Here is a 12,674-nt window from a genome sequence, read left to right as displayed (position 1 = left end):
ACATTAGAACTATTCTTTTTTCACTGCCTGTTAATTTTCTTAAATGTTTGAGAGATTATGCACTTGACAAAGGATGCATCGATACATTTTCTCCAATATACAGACTAGTCAGTATTATTTGTGATGTAGCTCTTTTCCGTCTTTTCAAACCAGTAAGATCGGAACCTTTACACGAGGAAAAGAGGAAATTCCTTCCTGTTCACTTTACCAATAGAGGGATTGATGCAATCAACATCTGCAACGTTCTACATCACAAGGAGGTAATATCTAAAATTCCTATTTACTTTCAAAATCAGTCTGTTCCTATTGTATCCTACAGTTACACCAAAACCATTGCACCTAAAGTATTTAACTATAAACAAGCATTGCAGGACCTTGACTTAGATCAATACCTCAAAAACCCACCGACATGTGACTGTTCCCACTCGCCTTATAATTACAGCCCCTCTGGTCATGTTATAACTGGGGATCTAAACATAATTCAACATGAAAATCTCCGAAAGGTGATTTCTCATGGTCCTAAGTTTAGAGAACCCCAACACATCAATTGGAACCATAACTTCAAAATAATTATGGATTCCATTGAGGACTACGCCAGAGCATGGGCTAAATGAGAAGAAGTTGAACTGGACACTTTGTCAGAATGGGTCAAAACTATCAGGTCTCTGATAAAACGTCGCATTCATAAGTTGAAAAACTGTGTGAATGATCGACCTAAGTCCGTTTTCAGAGACAAAGAGGCCGTGAAATGTCTATCATCTCTTCATGATAAGTATGTTGTTGTTCCTGCGGACAAAGCTTCAAATAATATTGTCTTTATATGTAAATCGTATTACTACGAATGTCTTGTAAAAGAATTAGGAATAAATGAGCACTCAGGTAATCCCACATACAAAGACTTATCATTTGACAAGGATGAGATTTTAGCAAATCATAAGTCCTTCATGGCTTCAATGAACATTACATTGAACACCAAATCGGAGGACTTACCTTTTTTGTATTGGATACCTAAGCTCCACAAAATTCCTTACAAACAACGGTACATTGCCGGCTCATCTGCATGTTCCACTAAAGAATTGTCCATTAGATTGACTAAAATTCTGTCCGCAGTGAAAGAGGGTCTTCAGAAATACTGTGAAACTGTTTACTCGCGTAGCGGTATTAACCATATGTGGATTCTTAAAAATTCTAAAGAACTTCTAGATAATTTTAAATCTCGGTCTTTTTCTGAGATTAGTTCTATCAAAACTTTTGATTTTTCAACCCTGTATACCACCATTCCCCATGTGAAATTGAAAAATCGCTTGAAAGAAATAATCCACAATGCCTTTCATCATAAAAATGGTAGCATACGCTATAAATTTATTACTTTGGGATATCATAAGGCATATTTTGTTAATAGTGAACAAAAGGGTAAAACATGCTACACAGAAGAACAAGTGATCAGTATGCTGGAGTTTCTTATCGACAACATATTTGTTGAATTTGGAGGTAGACTTTTTCAACAAATTGTCGGCATTCCTATGGGAACGAACTGTGCGCCTCTCCTTGCCGACCTCTTCTTATTTTCATATGAATCGGAGTTCCTTCAGACACTTGTCAAAAACAAGAAGATCAAAGAAGCCAGATTATTTAATTTCACTTTTAGATATATTGATGATGTTCTTTCCATTAACAATCCGAACTTTTCTGATTGGGTTCCATTAATATATCCCCCAGAACTAGAAATTAAAGAAACAACAGACACGGCTTCCTCCGCCTCATTTTTAGACTTATATCTCGAATTTGACATACACAGTCATCTCAGTACCAGAATCTATGACAAACGAGACGATTTTAATTTTAAAATTATAAATTTCCCCCACCTTAGTAGCAATATACCAACTTCACCTGCATATGGGATATACATTTCCCAACTTATTCGATATTCAAGAGCTTGCAGCTCTTACTCAGACTTTGTAAAACGTCACCAGTGTCTGAGCAGAAAGTTGATGAACCAGGGGTATGTCAAAGAACGTCTCGTCCTTTTTCTAAAAAAGTTCATCGGAAGGTACCAAGACCTTGTTGATAAATATTCCGTATCAACTTCACAAACAATACATGATGGTCTTGAAGTATAGATTCTGCATACTGACGTTGTTTATCATCTTAACAACGTGTAATATTGTTCTTTCATTTGTCTTTGTTCTATTATTAATATTACTTTTACTGTTTGGTTTGTTTTCTGTGATATCCATTTGACGTGGCTAGGTACTTATACATCCCGTCAATGTGTTTGTATTATCTTTAATTTTTACTGGTGTGTTTTGTATATGCGACTTTTTGTGTTTCTGTGGTTCTTATAACGTGACTCTGTACTTTAAAAGATCCCGTCATTATGTTATTGTTCTATTATATGTCATTATGTTATTGTTCTATTATAAATTTGAAAATACTTTGAACGACAAACGACAAATTTATTTTACTCGCGTAGTGGTATTTACCATATGTGGATTCTTAAGGGTTCTGAAGAACTTCTGGACAATTATAAATCTCGGTCTATTTCTGAAATTAATTCTAACATAACTTTTGATTTTTTAACCCTGTATACCAACATTCCCCATGTGAAATTATAAAATTGTTTTGAATAGACATTGAATGACAAACTTTTTTCTTATGTGACGTTTACATTTTCTGACGTCAGACACGCGAAGCAATGAATGTGGGTCTTAATTTGATAGATGCTTTTGTGTTTTTTTTGTAAATAATTGTTTGTTTTGATATTGTAACACAGTGATGACTGCTGTACCCATATTTTGACTATTTTATTTATAATGTCTGTTTTGTTCACGCATCGTTGTAAATATAACGAAATTTGATAAGACTGTCGTACAAGTGAGAGGTTTAGCGCTATAAAACCAGGTTCAATCCACCATTTTCTACATTTGAAAATGCCTGTACCAAGTCAGGAATATGACAGTTGTTGTCCATTCGTTTGATGTGTTTTGTCATTTGATTTTGCCATGTGATTAGGGACTTTCCGATTGAATTTTCCTCGGAGTTCAGTATTTTTGTGATTTTACTTTTTTTTGTGTAATACAGAAATACTTCCTTAAAGACCTTTAAAATACATTTGTGAAAGTAATTAATTAGATTTAATTTATCAGTACGAAACAAATTCGTCACATACCTAAATGTTCAGACTATTACTCAATATGTGTTTTAGATTGAAAATATTAGAGATTGTATTACAAATTATGACACATATTTACGGAAGTACATTTAGGATTAAATTCGTGATTTCGAATTCAAATTATATTTTTGGAAGGTCCTAAATGGGCTTCCATATACTGTGGATTCATTATCATTCGTTGGATACCAATTTTCGTGGATTTCGTGGGAACAGGTGAACCACGAAATTAAATGATCAACGAATACCAAATTTTCTATAGGCTTGTATGCATACTTCGTCAAAACCACGAAATCAAATATCCACGAACATGTATGTTTTCCTTTATCCACGAAAATTGGTACCCACGAAAATAAATGAATCCACAGTATATTCGATATTTAAACTTGCATACATCATGTACATATAATTTAAAAGGATATATGTATATTAGTTTAATTAAAATTGTTCTATGTTTACTCAGTGAGTTTAAATACGAACAGTTTCTACAATTTCTTGTGTTCGTTATATATTGTTTTGTTCTAGCACCCCCAGAAATAATCTACCCAAGTGTGCTAGCTAATTTGATCATACATCATCGTCCAATAAAGAAAGCTCTTTAATTATATATGTCTTATTTATTAATGTTTATAAAGCATTAAATGTAAGGAACAAACCGTCATGTAAAAATGTCTTTCATGATGAACGGTAAAACGTGTTTTAACTAATAACCCTCTTCAATGCTGTCGATTCCACTTATTTCTAAAATGATTGACTGAAAACATTATACGGTATACATTTAAATGCACAAGAGGAGCGTCTTGGTTAATAATATCGTTTTCAAAAGTATGCATTTATCATAAAGATATAAAAATGAAAGCCTATGGTAGTACACATGCTAAATCATAGAGACCTGTATAAAAACACATCTTCAAATTTTGCCACGTTTTTCGTGGTATTAAATGTTAGGTCTGATAAGCAGGCGCATTCGGAATGATTTGTTGTGAATATATGTGCCCGGGTCCTGTTTGTCGGGGATATATATATCCGGATCCTGTGTTTGTTTGCTGGTTATTAAACCGTGCTTGACTTTGATAATGGCCGTGACCAGCTGCGGATGGATACTGTGTAGGTGGTGGTATCAATCTACCTCGTTCACTCAACCGTCCTACAAAAAAGATTTTTTTTTTAGTTTGTTCCACTTTTACATGTTTTAAAAGCATTAAACAGAAATAATTTTACTACACTAGATACACATTACGACAACAAATATTTCTTCAGTGATTTTCGAGTTTAAAATAAAAAAAAAATTACAACCTATTAAAAATTTTCAAGAATTGCTTCAAACAAATTTAAAAGGATTATTTCATGTACAATTTTATGGTTAAAGACAGTTTATCATTTGATATTCTAAGATACTGAATGTATCCACGACTTTTTCAATTGAGATAAGGAACAAGTAAAGATTTCCTTTTTCAAAATTCATTTTTTACTTTTTAAACAAACACTTTTTCAGAGCTAAAGAGATACTAATATAGCAAACAAAGTAATACGTCGAAGAAGGAGATGCAATACTATGGACAAACGATAAAAAAGACAAGTCTATAGAACGCTACACAAAAAACTAAACATTGGGCAACATGAACCCAAGAAAATCGTAGGCGAACTCAAGCTGAATGCAATTAGTTACGTTGCTGCACGTGAGAAACCCAAACATTCACAAATACCTGGAAAGCTACAAAAGGTTTAAGATATTCACCAACGAGACAGCTCCCCTTAATAACCAATAGATCTAGAGGCAAATTATACATGGCGCCTGCTATTTGCTTTCATTTATACTCCACAGCAGTGATAAAACAAAATTAATATGACTTTTTCTGCATTTTAATGTGTCATCATCGAATGAGACCTATTACTGAATTTGTACTTAAATGAGCAATACGACTGTTGCGACATGTGGAGCAGGATCTGCATACCGTTCCTTACCACCTGATAATCCTCCGGGATTTTAGTAGGGTACTTTTTCCTCAGTATTTAGTTTTCTATATTGTGTTACGCAGACTGCTGGTTGACTTTTCGTCGGTTTATTTTGTACAGACCTAAGAAAATTGAATGATCTGAGATTTAAATCAATTTCCCTATGGAATAAAATATGTCAGGGTGGCTAATTACATTGCTGAGCGCTGATATATTTCCCTGTATTACATGATTGTAGATCCCATAGTATATGATAATTTGGATATGAAACTGATCCAACATTAAAAGAAAATTTCAACTTCAAAAAGTGGCTATGTTCAATTACCATTTATGAATAAATCCCTTCTTCGTCTATATATTGCACAACATGCTGCAATCAATACAAAGAAGACCACCATACCAACAAATACCCCTATAATGACTCCTCTTTCGTCACAACAGTGTTTTATACCATCTATTTTAGTTGAACCGCAACAACCATTTAGGCAGAACTCGTAGACCCGTAAAGTCGTCAGGGTGGTAGTTTGGAAAAACTGGATTGTACATATTTTCTTTGTAGTAACAAAATCCTGCATCCACTACAGCTTCAGTAAAAAAAATTTATAAAATCAAATCATTGTCAAATACAAATGAATGCATCAGAGAAAATTACGAACATATATATAATCGCAAACAAGAAAAATCAAAGTAACGGCTATTATAGTCATTATTTGGTCACTGAATTGCAAAACTATTTAAATTATTCAAGCCTTTCAAAAATGTTCAGTTGAATTTCTACATTCGTTTGATGTTATAAAAAAATTTAAACTCTGGTGGAAGATTGTCTAATTGGCAACCATACCACCTTATCCTTATTTTTATATAGCTAATTCAGTTATGAAACGTCAGCTTTCATTTTATATGATGTCAAAAACATGATGAAATTGACTTGTTTTACCTCTCATGTTTTGTTACACTTATTAGTGAGACAAAGACTTAATCAAAATGTTATTTTACCAGCGTGCTTTGCGTATAAGTATTAGCTAAGATATTTTGAGGCAAAATATCTATTCGGGTAGCACCTTGACTAATATATAAATGTAAATGACACGATATCAAAATGAGCCTGTTTCATGTTTTTGCCATGAAGAAAATATTTTTTAAAACACATTTCAAATATATAAATAATCATTTCAATCTCAAGGATGATATTCAATTGTTTTAATTTGATTTTTATTGTAGACATAACGATCACGAGAAAAGCCGATGTATTATCTATTGTAAATATTGATGAGTTTGAATAAATGGAAGATTCGTCTTTTGATTACTTATTTCTTTTTAAAAGAGAAATCTTTATTAATAATGTCAATTTTTTTCTATTCTGTTTATTTTATCACCCTTTTATTCTTTATTCTGTATTTTTTTGCCTATTTTTATCTATTCTTTATTTTTCTGGCCCATTTTGCTGTAGTATTGGTCCATCATTCTCTATTCTGAAAAAACCTTTTCAGACCCTCATAAAAGAACCTATCTTCAAGATTTACAGAGACTAGAACAGTTGCAGTTTATCCTAGAATAAATGAATAACTGAACATGTTATTTAAAAAAGAAACGTCACCTAATCATCGAGTAATCTGGTTGCATAGAAAAAATAAAATTTTGTCTCGTGTAAAACTCTTTTCTCAAGGTGGGGTGAAGGGGCACGGGAATAAGTAACTATTTCGGGCTTCATGAGATGTAATGCGGTCGTGAATTTAAGATGAAATATATGACAATGATGCTGATTAAATCATAAGTGTATGAAACTACTCAGGTGTCAATCTTTTTCACAGATGCGATTTAAAACACTGTCGTAAAAGTTAAATAAAATTGTCAAACAGATTTATCTCTCCATGAAATGGCGTAATAATGTTCGCTACAGATACTTTTTTTGTCACAATATATGAAAAGGGTAGTGTACCAGATATTCACCCCTACCATAATGTCCTTAATGGCTCCTCTCCTGAGACTCCCCTGTACTGAAAAAATACTTTTTTATACAACAAACTACATACTAGACGAACTATACACAATAAGTAAAAATGCAAGACAAGAATCTGTGATGTTTTATTGGATGTATCTAACTTTGTATTACTCTCATGTGCGTGCTATCAAAAACAAACATAACAAGAAAGTGTGGTCTTACACAAAAAAAAAAGTAAACGTAGAGCGGAAATAAATGGTGAAAAGAATTACGATAGGCAAAACCTTTAAATCAAATTTGTTTACCTATGGTAATATTTTTAAGCAGGTAAGAATTTACAGGAGTTTGTTGTTATTAAAGGCGGATCGGGACATCAACCTAATACACGTTAACAAAGATATTTCTACTTATATATATATATTTTGTTTTAATTAACATATCTATGATAAAATCGATAATTGTACAAGCCTTAAATTAAACTTATCAAACAACGACAAGAGCACAATTTTCTCCATATTTTTATTTATTACACGTGTACATGAAGTGTAACAAAATGTATATTTCCTTGTTACATTTAACACAGAAATTACTCTCTCACTTCCTTATATGACATTAATTCCAATGAGTGTTTCAACATGTCTATGAATAATAATGTATATGTTTATCTGTCTATGTAGAACAATGTATACGTCTATATGTCTGGTTATAAAAAAATTATCTATATTATGTAACTATTGCACCTTCTGCAATTTCAAGTGTTGGAATCATCGTCATCTGTCGTATAAACCCAATAACCCCACATTTACGCATTTGCATAATTTTTTTACCACCCACTTTTGCATATGCGTCGATTCAATCAAACAAAAAAATCTTAGTTCGATTTTTTGCCATAATCTTACCGATGATTAACTAATCAATATATATGTAACTCAAAATGTTGAAACCATAATTGAAGGAGTATCCGTAAAAGAACTATTCTATACAGCTAACACAGACAAATAATAGATGAAAATCAAAATCTTATCAAAACAAGAGGTTCACATTAGCTTGTATCGCTCACCATTCATTAAAAACTGTCAAAAACGCAGTTAAAATCAACATTATATGTACAACCCCAAAACAGGTTGTCAGATTTGTCTAAATGGTTTGAGTGTAGGTCTTATAATGTAAAACATTTGTAAAAGTTACATATGTTCAGATTAAAAAAATATATTTTCAAAAAACTTATATCGTTAAAAGACTTTACCTTGTTTTTTACAATTTTCAGAATATTCGATAGTTTTATTTGTATATAGATGTGCGGTTTGCTCGATGTGTTTGCATCAATTGTTTATATAAATATTGAAATCAAGAGTTAGACTGCTTGAATTTGCCTACATTGTTGTTATATAGAAATTCTTTTTTATTCATTATTACTATTAATCAGAACGTGTTCTCGTGGATTTATAATCATTATCTATATTACAGAGAATGCACCAAACAGTGAAGCTATCCGTTTCTAAGTGTTTCCACTAAAAGTAAAAGAAGACATATGCTTGTTAACAGTTTCTTTTTTACTTTACTTAGTTTTACTTTTCGATCGGTATTTTGACCAAGTTTGTTACTCGTTACTGATCGACCGGTTACAAGATATATCCGTCACAATTTTGTCATATCAATAACAAATATTTCAACAATTACACATTTTAAAATTATTCTCAGCGTTTAGAACCTTACCATTTTGACAGTCTAAATAAATTGGAAATACATAAAAGGAAACGATTTTTGACCCAAAGACCAGAGTAGATTTATATAATAGCCAATACAAATATATTTGAAATGATGATCAAGTATCCATGTTTTGCTCTTACGAATTTGACAACACTCCACTACACAGTAAAGGTTTTGAAAAAATTCCATTCTACTTTAAAGGATCTAACAACTGTCTTAGCTTCTTTTTGTTCTCAAACTTATTACGTCCAGCAATGAAATATCTGCTTGATATATTGAGTCCTGTTTCATTGCAACAAATCCTCAATATTCCGAAGATGATCGACTCATATAATATAAAACAAGGCGTTGGATGAGCAGTAAAAAAGAAGCGTGGTAACAGGATTTACATTTTAATTCGATTGCGCTAACTGTGATTCTCCGTATGAAAATTAAAGCAATTTCAACAACCGAAGTGAACTAATTACTATAATAAGGTCGGCTACGGGTGCTCATCACTAATCCAATTTAGTAAGTAACACAGACATCTCCTTAGTTGATAGCAATGTTAAAAACTATAGGAACAGCAGTTTTAAACCTTCTTCCGAAATAAAGCCATTGGTAATTTGTTCCGTACATACTATCTTACAACTAGGCCATTAAGAAGGACTCCGTCTTGGACGTACCTGGGGAAGATTATTCTGGTGCAGTGTGCATAGAAAAGAACCCTATGAAGCTTCAGTAGATAAAATATACATAAGAAATTAGTACAATAACAAAATAACAAAATTGTGATGAATGGTATGCATGGTGGAATAAATTCTAAGTAAAAGAATGAAATAGAGTAAAAACATAACCAACTCAACATGGTTAAAAAAGCCACAAAGAAACAATATACAATCTTGAAAACATTGAATAAGTCTTTAGAATGCAAAATTATAATATTGCGTCTTCAATGATCTTCAACTTCGTACTTTATTCGGCCTTTTAACTTTTATGATTCCTGCGTCACTTATGAGTCTAAATAGACGAAACGCGCGTCTGGAGTATTATGTTTAAAGCCTGGTATCTAAGATGAGTTTATTGTAAACAAAAGATTATTATGCCTGTTGTACAGGCTTAATACAGTACTCTTTGGTAGACACTCATTTCCGGTTTCTGTTTGGTATTAATGGTAAATATTCTTTGCTTGACTTTGACAGTGTGTATGACCATCGGTTGATGGCTCCGACATAAAACCTTGTATCACCAATCTGTTTCGTTCAGTCGACCCCGCTACAATACGAACATATTTAATTATAAAATAAGATTAGTTTAAAGTTTTTCAGTTCGATTTTATTACGTAAGTTTAATTGAGAAAATAATATGTTTTAGTTACAAAAGGATGTAAATCCACATACAAATAAAACAAGCGTATAAATATTTCCTTTCTCTATTTGAACTGTACACGTATACCTAACAACAAAATTATTTTCATTTACCTGTGTTTAAAGTAATTGCAAATGGCTGATATTTTTGTTCGAGGATATAGTTTTTCTTACTTTGTTTAACATTTCATAGCGGTATAACATGTTATTTTTATTATTCTTCCCTTAGATTATTTATTTTGTATTTACATTGTATCATAGATCAAATTTATTTGTTCTGTGTATGTTCATTGGTGTTAATATGTCCTTTGATTGAGTTAAGCCATTTCAGTTGATATTTTATAGTGTGTCTTTCTATGTTGTGATGTTACACTATTGTTTCAGAAAAAGGATGAAGGTTTGGTACCATTAAAACGTTTAAACCCGCTGCAATTGTTTGCACCTGTCCTAAGTCCGGAATCTGATGTTCAGTGGTTGTCGTTTGTTGATGTGGTTCATAAGTGTTTCTCTTTTCTCGTTTTTTATATAGATTAGACCGTTGGTTTTCCCGTTTGAATGGCTTTACACTAGTAATTTTTGGGGACCTGTATAGATTGCTGTTCGGTGTGAGCCAAGGCTCCGTGTTGAAGACCGTACTTTGACCTATAATGGTTTACTTTTATAAATTTTGACTTGGATGGAGAGTTGGCTCATTGGCACTCATACCACATCTTCTTATATCTATTTATGAAAATAATTCCGACGGTGCTAATAACAGTCATGTTTTACAAAATTCTCCCGTTATCATTGTAAAAAAATAAATGTTTAACAACTAGTAGTGCCTGACAATGCTTGTAAGAAACATGAAGACTGTAAGACATTATGCTGTGTGTCATGTTATAATATCCTGAAAATAGCAAAAGTCCAACAATCTTCATAAAAACTGTCAAATCAAAGTATGGCCAATTAGACTTGGCGAAGAGCAATCCTTAAAAGTTCGAAAACTTTGTATAAAACGCATTCGAGGAATAAGTCAAGAGTATTTAAATATGTGTTTGACGGACGGAGAACACTAAAACTATGTCCCTCCAACAAAGTGCGCATAAGGACAATTTGAATTAAATACAGATCCTGTGTCCAAGCTTTGCTTACAAGAATCTTTTAAACCCTCCGTTCTACTCTCTCTTTCGGGATCCTCCGGTTCTGTTGGATTAATACACGCCTTCAAACTTTTGAAGGCTTAAACTTCATCGGTTGATGAAATAGTTACAAGAATAGAAGGTAAAACGGAGTGTAATCAGGCCCTTGTAAGCTTAGCGTAGGCATAGGATCTGCAGATCTGCATTTTAATCAGGTTGAAAAAAGACAGTGACACAATCAAACGAATAGTCTTACCATGAACGAGTAAAAGTCGTCGTCTTCGTCGTCTATACGCGATACAAGCTGTGATAACCAATGCCACGAAGACCACTACAGCAATCAGAATCCCAATAGTAGCTCCTGTAGAGTTACAGCAGTGTTTTAATCCACCAGGTTTATAGGCGCCACAACAGCCAGCAAGGCAGTACTCATAACTAGAGGTATAGTAAGTTGGATTCGTATGTTCGTAGTAGCAAGATCCGACATACACTCTAGCTTCAGAGGAAGAAAAGGATAAAATACGTTAAATTTACTTAATAAATCAAAATGCATTACCTGGTTGTAATCTAATAATTCTGTCTGTCAGATTTCATTTCATAAGTCATGTTTTTGTACTAGGCAAGTGTTTAAGCTCCTTTGGCAAAGCATATCTTGAAAAGGATGTGGCTATTCATTTACTTGGCTTTTTTTCTACACCAGGCCAGGCATAGACTGCTTTACTGTATTTGGCACAACTTTTCGGAAATGTTTGTTTTTTAATGCTCTTCAACTTCGTATTTGATTTGACCTTCCAACTGATTCCAGCACTACTGATGAGTCTTATGTAGACAAAACGCGCATCAGGAATGCATAATTATAAGCCTTGTATATTTTATAAGTGTCTCTTCCAAATGTTTGGTATATAGCGTACTTTATGAAGGTTATTGATAAACCAAATATCGTGTGTACTAAAATCGGCTTTAATCATTTTTATAAAATGTTTGAATTATTTCTTTTAATTCTAAGGTGTTAAAAACGTAATGTCGTCGGTTACATAATATTTCATATTACTTCACCTCGAGATAAATTGTTTGTTGATCTGAAAAGAAAAACTATATTTGTTGGGTTTTTTAATTCCCTAAATGGGTCTGAATTAGTTTAGTAGAAGAAAAAAAAAAAACATAATTTCCTATTAAAGTTTCTTTACCCTTTTTTTCTAAATAAAATAAAAATAATATTTCTGACCCAACACTAACAAAAATTATTAAATACAAGCTTCGATCAATGATTTCAACTTGCATGAGGCGCAAAACCTCTACATTTTCAAATTCATATTCTATACGGGAAAAGCAGCGCGTGACGTAACATTCGAACAAATAGTGGTAAGAAAATTTCTTAATACATGTATCCGCACATTAAACTGAAAACATTACGTTTATAGTTTGAATGTAAA

The 12,674-nt window shown here is 32.5% G+C and overlaps 1 long non-coding RNA gene across 2 annotated transcripts in view; it reads right to left on the bottom strand.

Moving 5' to 3' along the window:
* Positions 1 to 3,325: 3,325 nt before the first annotated feature.
* The window catches only part of LOC127721766 (uncharacterized), a 151,708-nt gene continuing 142,359 nt past the window's right edge, over positions 3,326 to 12,674 (bottom strand). For both annotated transcript variants that reach the window (XR_007991441.1, XR_007991440.1), the window contains exons 4-6: positions 11,498 to 11,737; positions 5,451 to 10,031; positions 3,326 to 4,316 (exon numbers count right to left, since the gene is read on the bottom strand). This is a non-coding gene — a long non-coding RNA (uncharacterized LOC127721766). The remainder of the gene's footprint in view (positions 4,317 to 5,450; positions 10,032 to 11,497; positions 11,738 to 12,674) is intronic.

Source organism: Mytilus californianus, unplaced genomic scaffold (genome assembly GCF_021869535.1).
Source record: "Mytilus californianus isolate M0D057914Y unplaced genomic scaffold, xbMytCali1.0.p SCAF_12, whole genome shotgun sequence".
Lineage (NCBI taxonomy): Eukaryota > Metazoa > Mollusca > Bivalvia > Mytilida > Mytilidae > Mytilus > Mytilus californianus.
Note: the sequence above shows the minus strand (reverse complement) of the source record. Positions and strands in the feature narration are given on the sequence as shown.